The following is a 15,514-nucleotide window of genomic DNA, read 5'->3' on the forward strand; positions in this document are numbered from 1 at the left end:
ATACTGATAACTCACTGTATACTGATAATTCAGAATTATTTTCCAAGGAATATTAAGATTTTCCAAGCTATGATGTCAGCTTTAATGGATTACTTCTGGTGTTGCTAAAATGAACTCTCACATCTGGAATGCCATTGCTAAATTAGCTGCCATGGACATTTTTTGCCCTTTGGGGGTTTGTCTTCAGGGTGACAAAAACACCCTTAGCAACAGAAAACAGCATCTGAGAGAGAGGAAAAGGAAAAGACTGATCAATGATAGCTGAACTTTCTAAAAGTTTTATTTAGTAAGAAACTTTCCTGACCACCACCACCACCACCACCACCATGACCACACACAAGCAGCATTGGTAGATTATTGTATGCTTTGTGACTATCTAATATAGTCTAGGACACGAAGAATACAGCTCCAGTTTGAATGAATAACAATTTACATGACTTCCAAAATATTTGTTTTAACTTGAGTTAGAGGTTAAATAATTTATTAGTCTGTTGAAAAAGATCTCTCTACATCTGTTCATATTTAATATGTATAAATGACTTATAGGCCTGTAACTTTTCCTAATTAAATGTGTTGGTTTAAATACCCTACATCAGTGATGGGGAACCTTAGGCCAGGGGCTGGAGCATACAAAATTTACTAGTCTGGGTTCCCCTAGACTCTGGTGTATGAGGGAAATGTGGGGAGTGTCTTTCTCCTTCTTAGTCAGAGGCCATGTCAGTGAGGGTTTTGGTTTTTTACATCTCACTTGAGTACAGCCTCCGACTGATTTCTCCCCCCCCACTCCACCCTTGTGGATCAGCAGATCCTGACGCAAAAGAGGTTCCCCACCCCTGCACTACATTGTGGCAGACATTGGTAGTGGATTTGGAGTCTATCTAAAAAAGACTCTTATCTGCCCGTTGTATTTCTCAGTTCCTTGGCTCAAGCAATTTCAGTGCATTTCCTGGACAGTGCAACACAATATTGGTGAGATTGAGAATTTCTAGACTGTTACTGTTCTAGACAAACAAACACTTGCTGCTTAGAGATGTAGTTATTGAGCTGTGTTGCTGGTTTCTAAGGAGTGTGGTAGACTCTTTTCTCATACAACCTCTTTGATATACAGGTGAATAAATGAAAACAAGGCATAGAATTTCTAGTCTGCATGACACTAGACACTTGAACCATCGGTGGGTGGGGGGTGTACGGGAAGGAATGAAAATTTAAAATCCCAACTGAAATATTCAAGGAATGTTGTATAGGAGATAGGGAATAAGGAAGGAACTTGAATGTTCCTTATAAAATTTTACCTTCTCTTTAGTACTGGTAACTCTAAAAGTTATCTAACTGTGTTCTTTGGGGGGGTTTGGGTTTTTGTTTATTTTGTCCTACAGCTATGTATGTAGCTAGTTTTCCTGTTTCCCTTTGTAGTTTGGTAAAGGCATGGGTGGGCCAGAAGCGGATTGCCAGGGTTAGCCTGGCCACCACTCCCCATGACTCCCATTGGCTAGGAACAATGAACCAAAATGGGAGCTGTGAGTGGCCATACCTGTGGTCAGTCGCTCAGGTAAATAAAGCGTCTGGCAATCTGCCAGGGGCTTAACCCTGGTGGACCGTGTCTGGGACACAAGCCACTTAGTATTCATTCTTGGTGTAAAGGACTCTGCGTTGTAACTAATATTTCTACAAAGAAAGTGGGAAATATGTTTCGTGCTGGGTTAAAACTGTGTTACTTGAAAGTTCAAGTGATTTACTCACTGCTATGCAAAGTGTTTTTCCTGACAAAAATCTGAAACTAAAGCTATCTTAAACCTGCATATGCTCAGCAGTGTGGTCATTAGAAGTTGGTGCTAAAGCTGTTAGGGTGTAGCTCCTAGTAGCTTGTGCCTAATATTAGTAATTAGTTGCCTAACACACTTTTTGACAATTGAAAGGTAGCCATTCTTTTGCTTTCTTTACATCTGTTACACTCTCAGTATTGACTTCTATAACTGCAGTGTTTTAAAAGGGTTACATTGGTCTTTGAAATTGTACCAGGTACCAAATAAAATATTTTGCTCTTCCCCCCCGAAGCAAGATATCCAGAAAGTCTGATTATAAGAATGTGAATAATAAATTTAGTGTTACAAAGTTTCATGAACAGCAGCATAAGTAACAGTCCATAGAATCAAGAGTTCCACATCTGGGTTCCACATAATAGCTGACACTGTCCTGCCATGAGTGCAGGAGACTGGACTAGATGACCTCTGTAGGTCCCTTCTAGTCCTATGATTTCTGTTCTATGAGTCTTATTTCAAAAGTTGGGAGAAGGAGAGTAAAGTGTGAATGAAAAAATGTTATATTACAATTAAAATACTCTAGTTCTATACATTTTAAGCGATACACTGAATACTTTTGGGCCTGACTTTCAACAGTACCTACAGCTTCAGTTCAAGACAACAAGAGCTGTATGTGCTCAGCATGTGAAATAACTCCCAATGCCAGAAAATATTGTCATTCACTGCCCTCATCTGTGTCCTTTCCACAGTGCCCTTATGCTCAGTTCCTTTGCCCTTTCTTGTTTTCTAACAGTAGAAAGGATGACTGCTTTAAAATTGTCAGAATATAGCATTTCAAAAAAAAATCCTTAAGCTTTGAAAAACATTTTAAGAAGTGAATGAGAAATGTGATACTTTAAATTCAGTGCACTTCAATCATTCCGTCACTTGAATATCGGCTTAAACATAACCTATTTTTAAAATATTTTCCAGTCCCGTGTCTTGTACAAAGCTCAAATTCCAGGAAATCAAGTCTGACAAGCACTTCTTCCAGTCTGTGTGCTAAATTAAAAATGAGTGCAAATCTTCCTCTTCAAATGAGTTATGGAAACTATATCTGTGTTTTTGCAAATGAATATTGATGTAATACAAGTGGGTGCACTTGAATCTGTTATTTGGTGCACAGATATTTTTCTTCCTACTACAATGCTGAGGCTTTTGTTCTTGTCTCTGTTGTGTTAATTTCTCTGAGTTCAGTAAGTTTTCACTAAACTCAGTTACAGTAAAGGGAGGAATAAGATCCTGATTGAATGAATTATAAAATGAGTTATCTAAAATAGTGCCTTTATGCAATTCACTGTACTCTAGGATTGTGAGTGTATCTGTGTGTTTAAAAAGTAGTTTCTCTTCTAATCTGCCATAGTTTATTAAGTCAATGAAAGAGACTCTTCATTCTTTCTAGTTCAGGAAACGTGCTTTCTGGCAAAAAAAAAAAAAAAAAAAAAAAAGGCTTACTGATGAAATTACAGATTATTTTCTACTTCTTGCCCCTCCTCCAGCCCTTACATCTGTTCAAAGATAGCAGCTCTATTTTGTTGGGTTTTTAAAAATCCTTATACTCACTGTCCTACAATCAGGACAGCTTCTTTCACATTCTGTATAATAAAAACTAGTTTAGATAATGTTCAGTTGTTTCATGGCTCTTGTGTTTTGTGTACATGCATATCAACTGCAGTCACTTCCCAAACGTTGCAGAACATTACAGTAGCCAAGTCAGCAGTAGGAATTCTAACTTGTTTGAATATACAGATAATATTCAGCTGAAGCAGCAAGAGAGACCAAAAGGTTAAGAAGGAACTATAATGGGCATTTCTTCCTATTACAATAGCTCTATTATTTCTTTGTCCCAGTTTCTTAAAAATAGCTAAGACCATTCAGCTAACCAGCATGTACAATATATTCAAGTTTTTGTTTCTAAGCTTAATCATTACCTTGTGACCAATGATATTTGGAAACTTCTGTTCTGAGCCAGGTGCTCTGTACTCCTATGCCTGTAGCTGCTGTGCTTATCTTGAGCTGTTAGTGAAATACTAGGCATGATCATTTTAAGGGCACAAAACAGGAAATTCACAAGTTCAGATCCTGGCCTTCCCCAACACACCAAGATTACTGTAGTTTTAAACTTGGGAAGATCTAGCTCCACATCTGTGCCCCTTTCTTAAAAGCTTTAGCTTGCAATTATAGCAAATCTCATTTATTTTTTCTGTCGTAAGTTCCTTTATTCAGTTACTATTGTTGGGGGCGAATGACAAAAGGAAGATAAGCTTCGGAGGTAGTCAAGTTAGTCTGTACAGGATAATCTTAAAAAACAAGTCTCTGGTGGCATTTTATAGACTAACAAAACATGTAGATGCTATCATGAGCTTTCATGGGCACAGCCCACTTCTTCATATGACTGGAGTTTATAGTGGGAAAAGGTCAAGAGGAATTAGAATGACCAAAGGGGTTAGAAGGAAAAATGATGTTCAGTAGAAACAAAAAGCTAATTTTGTTTTAAATACAAACTATCAATTTGTCTTGACATTAGGGCCGTCATCCCTTAAGCATGCTTGTAGCTTTGTCAGATATCGTTAGCTATCTTAGGGTATGTCTAGTCTACATGGCTCTGTCCCCAGAGTCATGTAGATTAGTTTACTAGACATACCCAAATGAAGTGGTGATTTAAATAATCGCTGCTTCATTTAAATTAAAATGGCTACTGCGCTGAGTCGATCAGCTGTTTGTCAACTCAGCGCGCTAGTCTGGACACTCCGCGGTCGACATCAAAGGCATTTGTCAACCACCCCGGTAAACCTCATCCCACGAGGCATAACATACCCTTAATTACAGAAATATCTAGGGACCTACCAAGACATACCCTTAGTCTAGACATACCCTTAGTTACAGAAATGTCTAGGGACCTACCAAGAATGGGGCTCAGTGTACTAAAGTAGTCCTTGCCTATAGTTTGGTACAGTATTTTTTACAAAGCACAACAGTGACAAGACACCTTTTGGTGGTGGTACAAATTACCTGCCCTTTCCTTTCAGCTCCCATACACAAATGCACAAAAGTAATCTCAGCCTTGTCTTGTTTTGTCTTCAGCCTCTTTCATTTACTACAATAGATGCTTTGTTGTCCTTTAGCGGAAGCAGCTACTGCTGCTTTATTAATTTAGGATGCTATGGACCTGATGGGCTCATGTTACAGGAACTATAGACTATCCCTAGTGATATGAGAAATTCAGTTCTATTCACTGACTCATCAGTATCACCATTTTATTTGCATGTAGTCTGGCAAGGTATGAAACAAGTAGCAACATTAAAAATGGAAATTCCTATAGAATACAGCATTGCAAGTATGTATATTGGGACATGGTTAATTAAAACCACCTAAGGAAAAAGGGATGCCAAAATTTTTCCAACTGTGTCCCCACAAATAATGATGTGGTTGTTCTATGTCTAGGTGGAGTATGTTGCAACTGAGTAACAGTGAGGACCACTGATACAACTTTTGTCTAAAATTCTCAGACTGCCATTGTTTAAAAAATGTGTCTTTCTATTATCACAAGCTGTATCATGTCAAGAACAAACAGCCTCAGAACTATTTTTCATATCCCCATGTATTGGATATGTATCTAATATTTTGAGAACAATGGAGCAGAACCTCATCAAGTAGATGATCAGGGTAATTCCAGAGAAATGGTTAGAAAAGAAAGGAGGTGCGCATGAAAAACAAGAGATAAAATGAAATAAAAGAATTAAATGTCTGAAAGCAATCTTCTATAGCAAGGAAGAAAAAAGAACAAGAGGCATTCTAAAAGAAGAAAAAAACTAAGCAAAATATAAAGATTACAACAAAAAAAGTGTCTGAGACTGAAGCCAGACATAGTGAGAAAATCTGATTCCCTCATACATCAGTTGGTTCATGTAGGCGTGTTCTTAAAAATAACAGATAATGTAGAGGCTCCATGGACATATTGAAATAAAACTGTATAGCCATTTTAACGCCCCCTTTCATCAGTTTCAGTGCACAGCAAGATAGAGGAAATATGGCTAAAGTAGCAGATGGAGCCTTACAGGGGACAGAGGTTATCTTTTCAGCCCTGTCACTGGCCTGCTGCATGTTCTTGTGCAAGTCACATCCTCTCTCTGCTTCCCCATCTGTAAAATGTGGATAATGATACTGCACTTTTTAAAGCACTTTGAGATCCAGGGCTGGTCCTAACTAATTGGCGGCTTGGGCAAATTTCTTTTTGTGGCCCTTCCAAGAATATGCCGTGTTAGCCTGAATATTTGAAAAATGTTCTTTGATCCTAAGTTTACATATATGGTAATGAAATATTTTAAAGAAGCATTTTCAAATTATTTTTCTAGATATATTAATTATTAAACACAGCTAAGGTTTGGTCTCGCCCTGGGTGACAAAATTCCTTGCTTTGACATTGCATCTCATTTTCATTTAAAAGAATTAGAGACACTTACCTATACCTTTCCGATTGTCAGACAAGGTGCACTGCTGATTCCACTTCTGAAGAATAAAATCTTTTCTAGTGTGGTTGATTGATTTGCTCTTCGAAGAAAGGCGAAGAAAAATTGCCACAGTGATTTTTATGCAATTTATAGGGTTCCTACCTTCCAGCTGTGCCTGCTGCCTTGCGCCCTGGGTTCAGCTGGGAAATACAGACACTAGGGCAAAATGCAGGACAATGTGGCACTTTAAAGACTAACAAGATGGTTTATTAGATGATGAGCTTTCGTGGGCCAGACCCCCACTTCCTCAGATCAAATAGTGGAAGAAAATAGTCACAACCATATATACCAAAGGATACAATTAAAAAAAATGAACACATATGTGTTTAATTGTATCCTTTGGTATATATGCTTGTGACTCTTTTCTTCCACTATTTGATCTGAGGAAGTGGGTCTGGCCCACGAAAGCTCATCATCTAATAAACCATCGTGTTAGTCTTTAAAGTGCTACGTTGTCCTGCATTTTGCTTCAGCTACCCCAGACTAACACGGCTACATTTCTATCACTATTCAAGACACTAGGGGGAGCTGTCTGGAGATGTGAGACTCTCCCGGGGAGTGTCTGGTTGGGAGGGAGCTGCAGATAAAGGGAGCGAGAGGCAGGTTCCCAGCTTGGGAGAGTGAAAAGCAGCCTCAGTGCAGGGCAGAGAGCTGGGCAGGGTGGGCGGGGCACTTTTGCTACTGAGAAAACATGCAAAATTTTTCTCAGTAACTTTTCCCATTTTATATACAATTCATTGTGTTACATTTTGGCTTCCCCTTGAAAATGGCGGCCCTAGGCAACTGCCTGGCTCACCTGCCCCTAAGACCTGCTCTGTTGAGATCTACTAATGCAAAGCACTACATAAAACCTAAGATGGTCATTGGGGATTTTCAGCTAAACAGTTCCCTGTCCCCTAGAAAATGAAATTTAAACATGTAATTTAAACATCAGTGCATTTCATAATGAAATTTCAAAATGAAATTTAAACATCAGTGCATTTCATATTTCAGCCGCCACTGTTGTTCAGCTACAACACAATACAAAAAAGCTATGCAGCAGAAATCTATTGTTTATATTACAAATACAGATTCATTTAGTTCACCTGTGTTCTTGACTATTTACTACACTAGTCCTTTCATATAACAACATGGATTTTTACCCATGAAAACTTAAGCCCAAATAAATCTGTTTGTATGTAAGGTGTCAACTGACTCCTCATTTTTGCAGCTGCAGACTAACATGGCTAACCCTCTGAGACCAATCATTTGAGAATTGAGTGAATTTAGTCCTGATATATAGCAATAGAAAATTGAAGTTCTTTGTATCTTCCAAAGAGGAGTACAGCAAGCAGATGCATTGCAATCTTTTCCCCTCATTGCTCTACTCATCTACCCCAACCATTTCCTGGAGGAACTAGTTTAAACCTTGTTTTTTCATCTGCTGCTGAGGGAGTTAGTTTTGTGTTTCTTCAAGCCCAGACCATTTGTCTATAAAGAATGGATCAATGGCCACCAGGCAGTCACGTGCAACAACCTGGATTTCCATGAAAGACTATGACTATGAATCACATTACCAATCCTCTCATGCTTTCCCTCAGCCTCAGCTGTCTCATGGCCAAGGTACAGCAGTGTATATTAAGGATGTTAAGGACTAGACGACTAGTCAATTCCTCCCCCTTCCCTCCCCCGACGCTCTGCCACCTCTGCAAGATAGAGGCAGAAAAGGGAGAGAAGAGGGTACTTCAAAGCGGCAACGCCACATGAAGCCTGTACCTGGGCTCCATGCAGCGCTACCCCTTTGAAACACCACCTCGGGGCATTTCAAAGGGGCAGCACTGCACAGCTGAGCTCAGGCTATGTGTGGCGCTGCCCCTTTGAAACACCGCCAAGGTATTTCAAAGGGGCAGCACCACATGGAGCCTGGAGTCAGATATATGTGGCGCTGCTTTGAAACACTGTTGAGGAGTTTCAAAGGGGCAGCATTGCATGGATCCCCGGGTCAGCTGGGGAATGACCCTGGGCTCCGCCTAGCATTTAAAAGCGGCAGTGCAGCATGGAGCACGGGGTCATGCTGACTCCAGGCTCCATGCTGGTGCTTCCTCTTTGAAATGCACAAGAGCCCCCACTGGAAACTCTTGTACATTTCAAAGCTGGCACCCACATGCAGCCCAGAATCAGCAGGACTTCCTGCTGGCCCCAGGCTTCATGCAGAGTTCCGCATTCCTCCACATTCCTATTGGGGCTCTTGTACGCTTCAAAGGAAGAATGCAGAAGTGCCTATCAACCAGTTGAGTAGTTGATGGAAATTCCATTGACTGCATGAGTAGTAATCATTAGTTAAGATCCCTAGTGTATCTAAAGAAGGGTGAGCTCTCCTTTGAAATCTCAAGGTTTCTCTCCAACCAAATGAATGGCAAAGCAGCCTTGATTTCATTGGTTACCAGAATGTCTATTTCAGGAATAGTTGTAATTTTCAAAATTGTCCTTTTATGTGGACTTCACATAGAAAACTTGCATAGTGTTTTTCAGTCTGACCTTTCCACTTCACGTTGACTGGCTTGAATAACTGCTGCATTTGGAAGTCAGCTAGATGTACTTGCCCTTTTGGCTCTATCCATACCTCTTAGGCAATAATTACACAATGTATAACCATAGCAGTGCATTATACCTTTTAATTTTTTATTTTCCTGTATAAATTAAGAGATCACACTTCAGAAGATGAGGCCTAGAGGGCAAGATTTGTACAAGCTGGTGGTTTCTTGGAGTTGATCCACAATAGGCTTCCGTCGTGCTGATGGCAGGTGGTGGTGAAGTGGCACTCTGAGTCTCAAGCATCATATAACCCACTGAAATCACAATATGCCTGTGCAATTTTAGCAAATGTTTGCATAAGGAAAAATTACAATACTCAAACATAAGCCCATTCATGTATAAGATGAATCTCCCCCCCCCCCCCCCCCCACAACCTTACAGAGAAAAAATGACAAAAAGTCACTGACCCATTTATAAGCCAAGTACAGAGGTCTAGGACCTTATACGTGGGCCAGTGACTTTTTAGCATTTTTTCTCTGTAACCTTGAGGGAGGAGAGGGGGTTGGGTCCCAGACTTCTGCATCTCTGCTTTTTAAATATAGTAAGAGACAGATGGCCACCAGGCTCTTACTACATTGAAAAGGCTGAGTGGCATCAGGGGACCTGGCAATCCCAGCTTGGGCCGGGTCCCAGACGCTGCGTCTCTGTCTTTTAAATGTAGTAAGAGCTGCCAAAAGGCAGAGCTGCAATGTTTGGGACCCAGCACGAGCTGGGACTTCTGTGTCTTGGCTCACACCGGGTCCCCCACTGCCACTCTGCTTTTTTAGTACCTGTTCATGAGCTTACCTTCCCCCTTTCCTCTCCCCCCAGCTTTTCAGTGTTTTTTTTTCCCCAAAAAAGTCAGCTTATGAGTGAGTATAAATGGTATATTAGGAAACATATGTATGAGGCTATGTCTACACTGCAGAGGTTTTTTTTGGAAAAGCAACCATTTTTCTGACAAAACTTGTGGAGCACCCACACCTCAAACACATTTTTGCACAAAAAAATCAAAAGAACAGAGGGGTTTTTCCGGTGTAGGTATTCCTTAGTCTACGAGGAAGAACGCCTTTTTGTGAAAATCTTTTCGCAAAAAGGCGTGTGTGGATGGGAAAGAGGGGTTTTTTGCATGGAAAAAGGAAAAAGCACAGGTGCCCTGGTGGTCATTCTGTGCATAGCAACAAGAGCTTACTTTCAAGAGAGCACCCTTGCAGTTTGCACGCTCTCTTTCGCAAAAGTGCATCGCTTTTTCAATGTGCTTTTGCAGTGTGTACGTGCTCTTGCGCAAGAAGTTTTTGCGGAAGATCTCTTCCAATAAAAGTTTATTGTGCAAGAAGCCTGCAGTCTACACGGTAGCCTAAGTGTCCATGTATGTGCTTCAGTGCATAGTGTTTTGTCCTCAGGGTGAGGGTTAATCACAGTCTCTTTTTGCTCTTTATTTCATCTTCTCTTACAAGCGTTGTTTTTCTAAACTGGAAACAGGAGAGCCAGCTCCATCTAGCTCTCAACAGACTACCTACAACTGCTCCAGCGACCACAGTGAAGAAAATCTGCACTAGAATCCAAAAGAAGCAGATTTCCCTGGAAAGCCTCAAGCCCTGCACGACTGGAGGGTCCCTATCTCCTTGAAGCTACTAATCCAGCCATGGCCAACCCACAGCATGTGAGCCACATATGGCTCTTGCCCCCCAAAAGTGTGGCTCGCAAAACCGGTCCTGCACCTCACCCCTCCCACCCTCCGGCTTCCCTGTGCTTACCGGGTCAGATCTGTAGGGTTTTAAAAATGGCACCCAATATGGCAGCCATCTTAAAGGGGCAGCCTACTTTAAAAAAATAATAATTTTTTTGGTTTTGCTCAACAATTCTGTTCTAGGGGGCTTTCTTTCTTTTTTTGCTTGAAAATTTTGGTGCTGCTCTTCACATTTTTTCCGCCACTCTTATGGCTCTCTTCATTAAATGGGTTGGCCATACCCGTACAAATCCATCATCTTTGGAGGGGAGAATGTAGCCCCAATTGCAAAAGTTCATTGGAACATTTTTTGAGCAGTTTTCCTCCAGGCTTGTGTTTTTCCATAGAGTGGGGAGCATTTAGTTCATTGTGACTACAGTCAACTCTTCTGCTGTATCTCATCAAACCTTAATATTATGAAAACATATTTTATTATGCTACATAGGATCCAATTTAGTACAAGTTGAAACTTTCTTAACTGGGATTCTATGATCTGGCAACATCCATGGTCCAACACGGATATTGCAGGACAAGAGAGTCCTGGTGGAGGGCCAGTAGCAATGATCCCTGTAGGGCTGGCAAGACAGTGGGCTACCCACAGCAAATCTGCCATCAGCGCGTGGCAGCAGATCTGCCTAGCAGGGTTGGGAGACACGTCTGCCCAGTGCAGCTGTAGCTCGGTGGGGCAGAGATCCGTGGTGGCCAGCAGCTCTCAGATCCCCAGCGCAGTGTGTGCAGCTGCCCAGCGAGACCTGGAGCCAGGGCAGCGATGGCTACCCAGTAGGGTTCACAGGGCAGCAGGGTCAGCTGGAGGTGAGGAGCTGGCCAGGAGGCCAGCAGCTGGGTGTGGAGGCCGGCAGCAGGGGGTTGAGAAATGATATCCCCATGTCTGGTAAAAACCTTCATCTGGGACTGGTCAGGTCCCAAGGATGCCAGATCAGGGAGGTCCAATCTGTAGTTAATCTTCCTGTATAAACAGCAACTCTGATCCCAGAAAGTTTTATGGTCTTTTCCCCTTATTAGTTACTATTTTGTCAAATTGATTTCTGCTGTTTCTCAAAGGAGCAAGAAAATCTTTATTAATTCTTTTAAAAAAACCACACAGAAGTATGAGCAGATACTGACTACATGAATGACATTCATTTTTCAGATTTGCAGGATTGCTATTTGGAATGAGTGTTTACTAAAGGGCATGTGTTATGATGATTTAAACTCTGGTCTAACCAAGGAAATATGAGTCAATTTCTATAGCTAGTGGAATTGTTTCTTATGATGGCTGAGGTCCTGAGAATAAAACTCTGATGAGTGGCCCACCTTCCAGCTCTCTTATCTCTACAGAAAGCATATAACTATGGGAGGAAAAGTCATTGTCTTACAGTGAAGTAATATTAATACCTGTATTCAAGAAATCAAATACAAATACAGACATGTTTTGAAACTCACTTTCTTTTTCTTCCTCAAGAGTCTTTCAGGTTGTTTTTGGCCTAACCTATGTAGCCAGCCATGCCTTAGGTGTGATCATTGGGCTAGATGTTGGCACAAAGGGCATCATTATTCAGTCATTGTCCTGAGTAGATTATTGCATTATTCAGACACATTCTATACTGCATGAAAGCCATATCATCATGGTTAGGTCACTAAGGCTTCTAGGTCCCACCAATATGCAAACCAACCAGGGCATTGTGAGGCCAATAACTGAATAAGGGATTGAAGATTTGGTGAGTAACACTCATCACATGATAACCAGAAGCATAGACAGAGTGGCTTTCAGAGTTCCCATTGCTCTCACATTCCTTTGGTTTACAGATGCCCTGCACCATCTGAAGGGCAGAAGTTCAAGTGACAATGGTGGAAATCAAAAGCAAAAACGCACTAAAAGCAAAGCCTTTCCCCCCACCTATGCAGAACTGTTAATTTCAGTCCAAAAGATTGCAGCATCTCACCTCCATTAAAGCACCTGCCCTGTAGTACTGTTAAGAGTGGTGAGTTCATGAACACCAAGTGCCTACCATCCACAGCACAGCCTACCTACAACTCATGCATATATCTTTCTTCCCTGAGTACAGTGTCCATGTCTGTGAATAGGGATGTTAGTGACTAGTCCACAAATTGACTATCCGATAAGCAAAAGCTTATTGGATTATCAACACACTAGTCAAGTAGTCGCTTCCCCCATGCTTTCTGCCTCTATAAGAAAGAGGCAGCAAAGGAGGGGAAGAGGAGAGGGTTCTGGGGGGAGCTGGCTTAAAAGCCAGTTCCCCCAGCTCCAGCTCCATGGGCGGGGGAAGGAGTGTAGTGCCCGTGTTCTACCTTTAAATGTACAAGATTCCCCACTGAGGCTCTGGTACATTTCAAAGCTGAAGCGCCACATGGAGTTTGGGACCAGCAAGGGATTCTCTGAGCTGGATGGGCTCTTGCTACATTTCAATGACTATTCGATTAGTTGATTAATCTAATTTTAACATCCTCATCTGTGAGGGCATCTTAGGAGGCGTGATTCTGGAAATCCATGAGCAAATCCATGATCAGCCCTTCTTCACTCCCATTCAAAACATGCTGGTCACTCTAATGGACCCAATACTTATTAATTACAGCTCTAGCCTTCTTGATTAATATAGAGCTGTAGTGTCCAACATGCTAGCCACATGTGACTATTTGGTCAGTTGAATGTGGCTAGTTCACTGTAACAGTAACCACTATTTAGGCTGTTGCTTCAGAACTGGTTGGGCACCACAGATAAAGAGTAATGAATAACTGTGACATCTTTACTTCAGATTGAGATTGATAATAATTCCGTTGCATATCCTTATTCCCGTTTTAAAGATTATAATGGCCAGACCAACCTTGAAGAATTCCTCCCCCAAATGCCACAGATTAGATTATTTCCACTATCTAATCTTCCTTTCTTTGATAAGTTTACAATAGCTTGTAAAGGCATCTGTTCACAGTTTGCACTGGGGATGCCTGCCTACAGATTGTCAAGGCAGTCTGCAATTCATCTGGCATAAAGCTGGGCCTGCAGCCATCAGTGTGCTTGAGAACCATTTCCCACCATCTCCAGCTACCAGTAAGACTGGACAGACATAGACATAGAGTGGAAGAAAGGAAATATCTCATTTTACAGATGGGAGATGGAGGCACAGAAAGAGGGAAGTGACTTGCCCAAGGGCACGTGGGAGTCTGTGTCAGATCCAAGACTGAAACCCAGATTTCTCTTAGATCCTGCAGTTTTATTCATGCGAGTTCTGTTGACTCCACTGGCATTCCTCGTGTAATAATTATTAATACAAAGACTTGCAAGATGAGATCCAAAGTTAACAAATCCCAGTAGGGAGCAGTGTTTATCCCTGGCAGCTCTCAGACCCTAAAAGAGTCTAGATTAATTTTAAATCAATCCTACCTTTCTCCACAATCCCATCCTTAGCATTTCTAAAAAGGAGCCAATCTTCACATTCACTCTTTTTTAGCTTTTATCCTGGAGTATCGTAGTCAGTAAGAATGTGTCTACACAACAGGGCTTAACTCGAAATAAACTATGCAAATTGAGCTATGTCAATTGCACAGGTTATGTCAAAATAGCTTATTTTGAAATTGGAAGCGTCTACACAGCAAAATAGAGCACTCTTCCTCTGACTTCCCTTACTCCTCATACAATGAGGCTATGTCTACATTGGCACCCCTTTCCGGAAAAGGGATGCTAATGAGACCAGTCGGAATTGCAAATGCTGCGGGGGATTTAAATATCCCCCGCGGCATTTGCATGAACATGGCTGCCGCTTTTTTCTGGCTTGGGGTTTTGCCGGAGAAAAGCACCAGTCTAGACAGGATCTTGCGGAAAATAAGCCCTTTTCCCCCGAGCCGGAAAAAAGCGGCAACCATGTTCATGCAAATGCCGCAAGGGATATTTAAATCCCCCGCGGCATTTGCAATTCCGACTGGTCTCATTAGCATCCCTTTTCCGGAAAGGGGTGCCAATGTAGACACAGCCCCTGAGTTACAGGATTCAGAATAAAAAGTCCGCCAGCTTGACAGTATTTCGACATTATTTCAAAATAACTGCCTGCTCTGTAAACGTAAGTTATTTAGAAATTTGTGTAGAGATACCCTTACTTGTATTTTCTAACAGTGGGACTAAGAGGAGAGCAAATACATATGCATGCTGTCTCCATCATGATTTTACAAGTGACATTTTGTAGTTATGCTGGAATACTACTAAGCAAAAAAGAAAAAAAAAACCCAAAATCACATCTCCCAGCCTGGTGAATCACATCTTCTTGCCACAATGCTTTGCCTGTAAATATTAACAAACCCATTTCTGTGCATTCAGACAGCAATTCATCTTATTGCTCTGTCAGACCTAATTACTCCATGCAAGCAAACAGAGTAATTAAGATTTTCAACAACCCAAAAAACTCTCTTCCTCATTAATGCAGAGTATGTTGGCTTTGATCAGGACACACACTGGTGCAACAGATGAGAGAGAACAGCCGAGAACCAAATATGATCCAAATCCCCTTCACTTTCCAGTTCTACCTGGCCAGGAAGTGGGGGTAATAATGCCATATTAGGAGCTGTGACTACACCCTGAAACTGTCTAGACATACTGACTCTGGTTGCGCTCTGAATTAAGCCCAGACAGTAATGACTTCATGACTTCCGCTTAGCAGGATTGGTGACTAAACCTCGAGGGAGAAGTGTGGGAGGCTATCTGCTGAGTCAGGAAAATGACAGGCTTTATTACCTTACTCCCTTTGATACAGCTTAAGATGAAACCAGAAGAGAAATGCATGTGAAACAGTAGTGAAGGAAAGAGCAGAGAGGAAAATGTTTGAAGGAGTTAGGTAAATAACCCCAGTGATAAGGAACTCAGCCTGTGAAACTGTCACATATCTTTTCTCTTAATGAATTCTCTTCACTGACAA

Source organism: Pelodiscus sinensis, chromosome 7, assembly GCF_049634645.1.
Source record: "Pelodiscus sinensis isolate JC-2024 chromosome 7, ASM4963464v1, whole genome shotgun sequence".
NCBI lineage: Eukaryota > Metazoa > Chordata > Testudines > Trionychidae > Pelodiscus > Pelodiscus sinensis.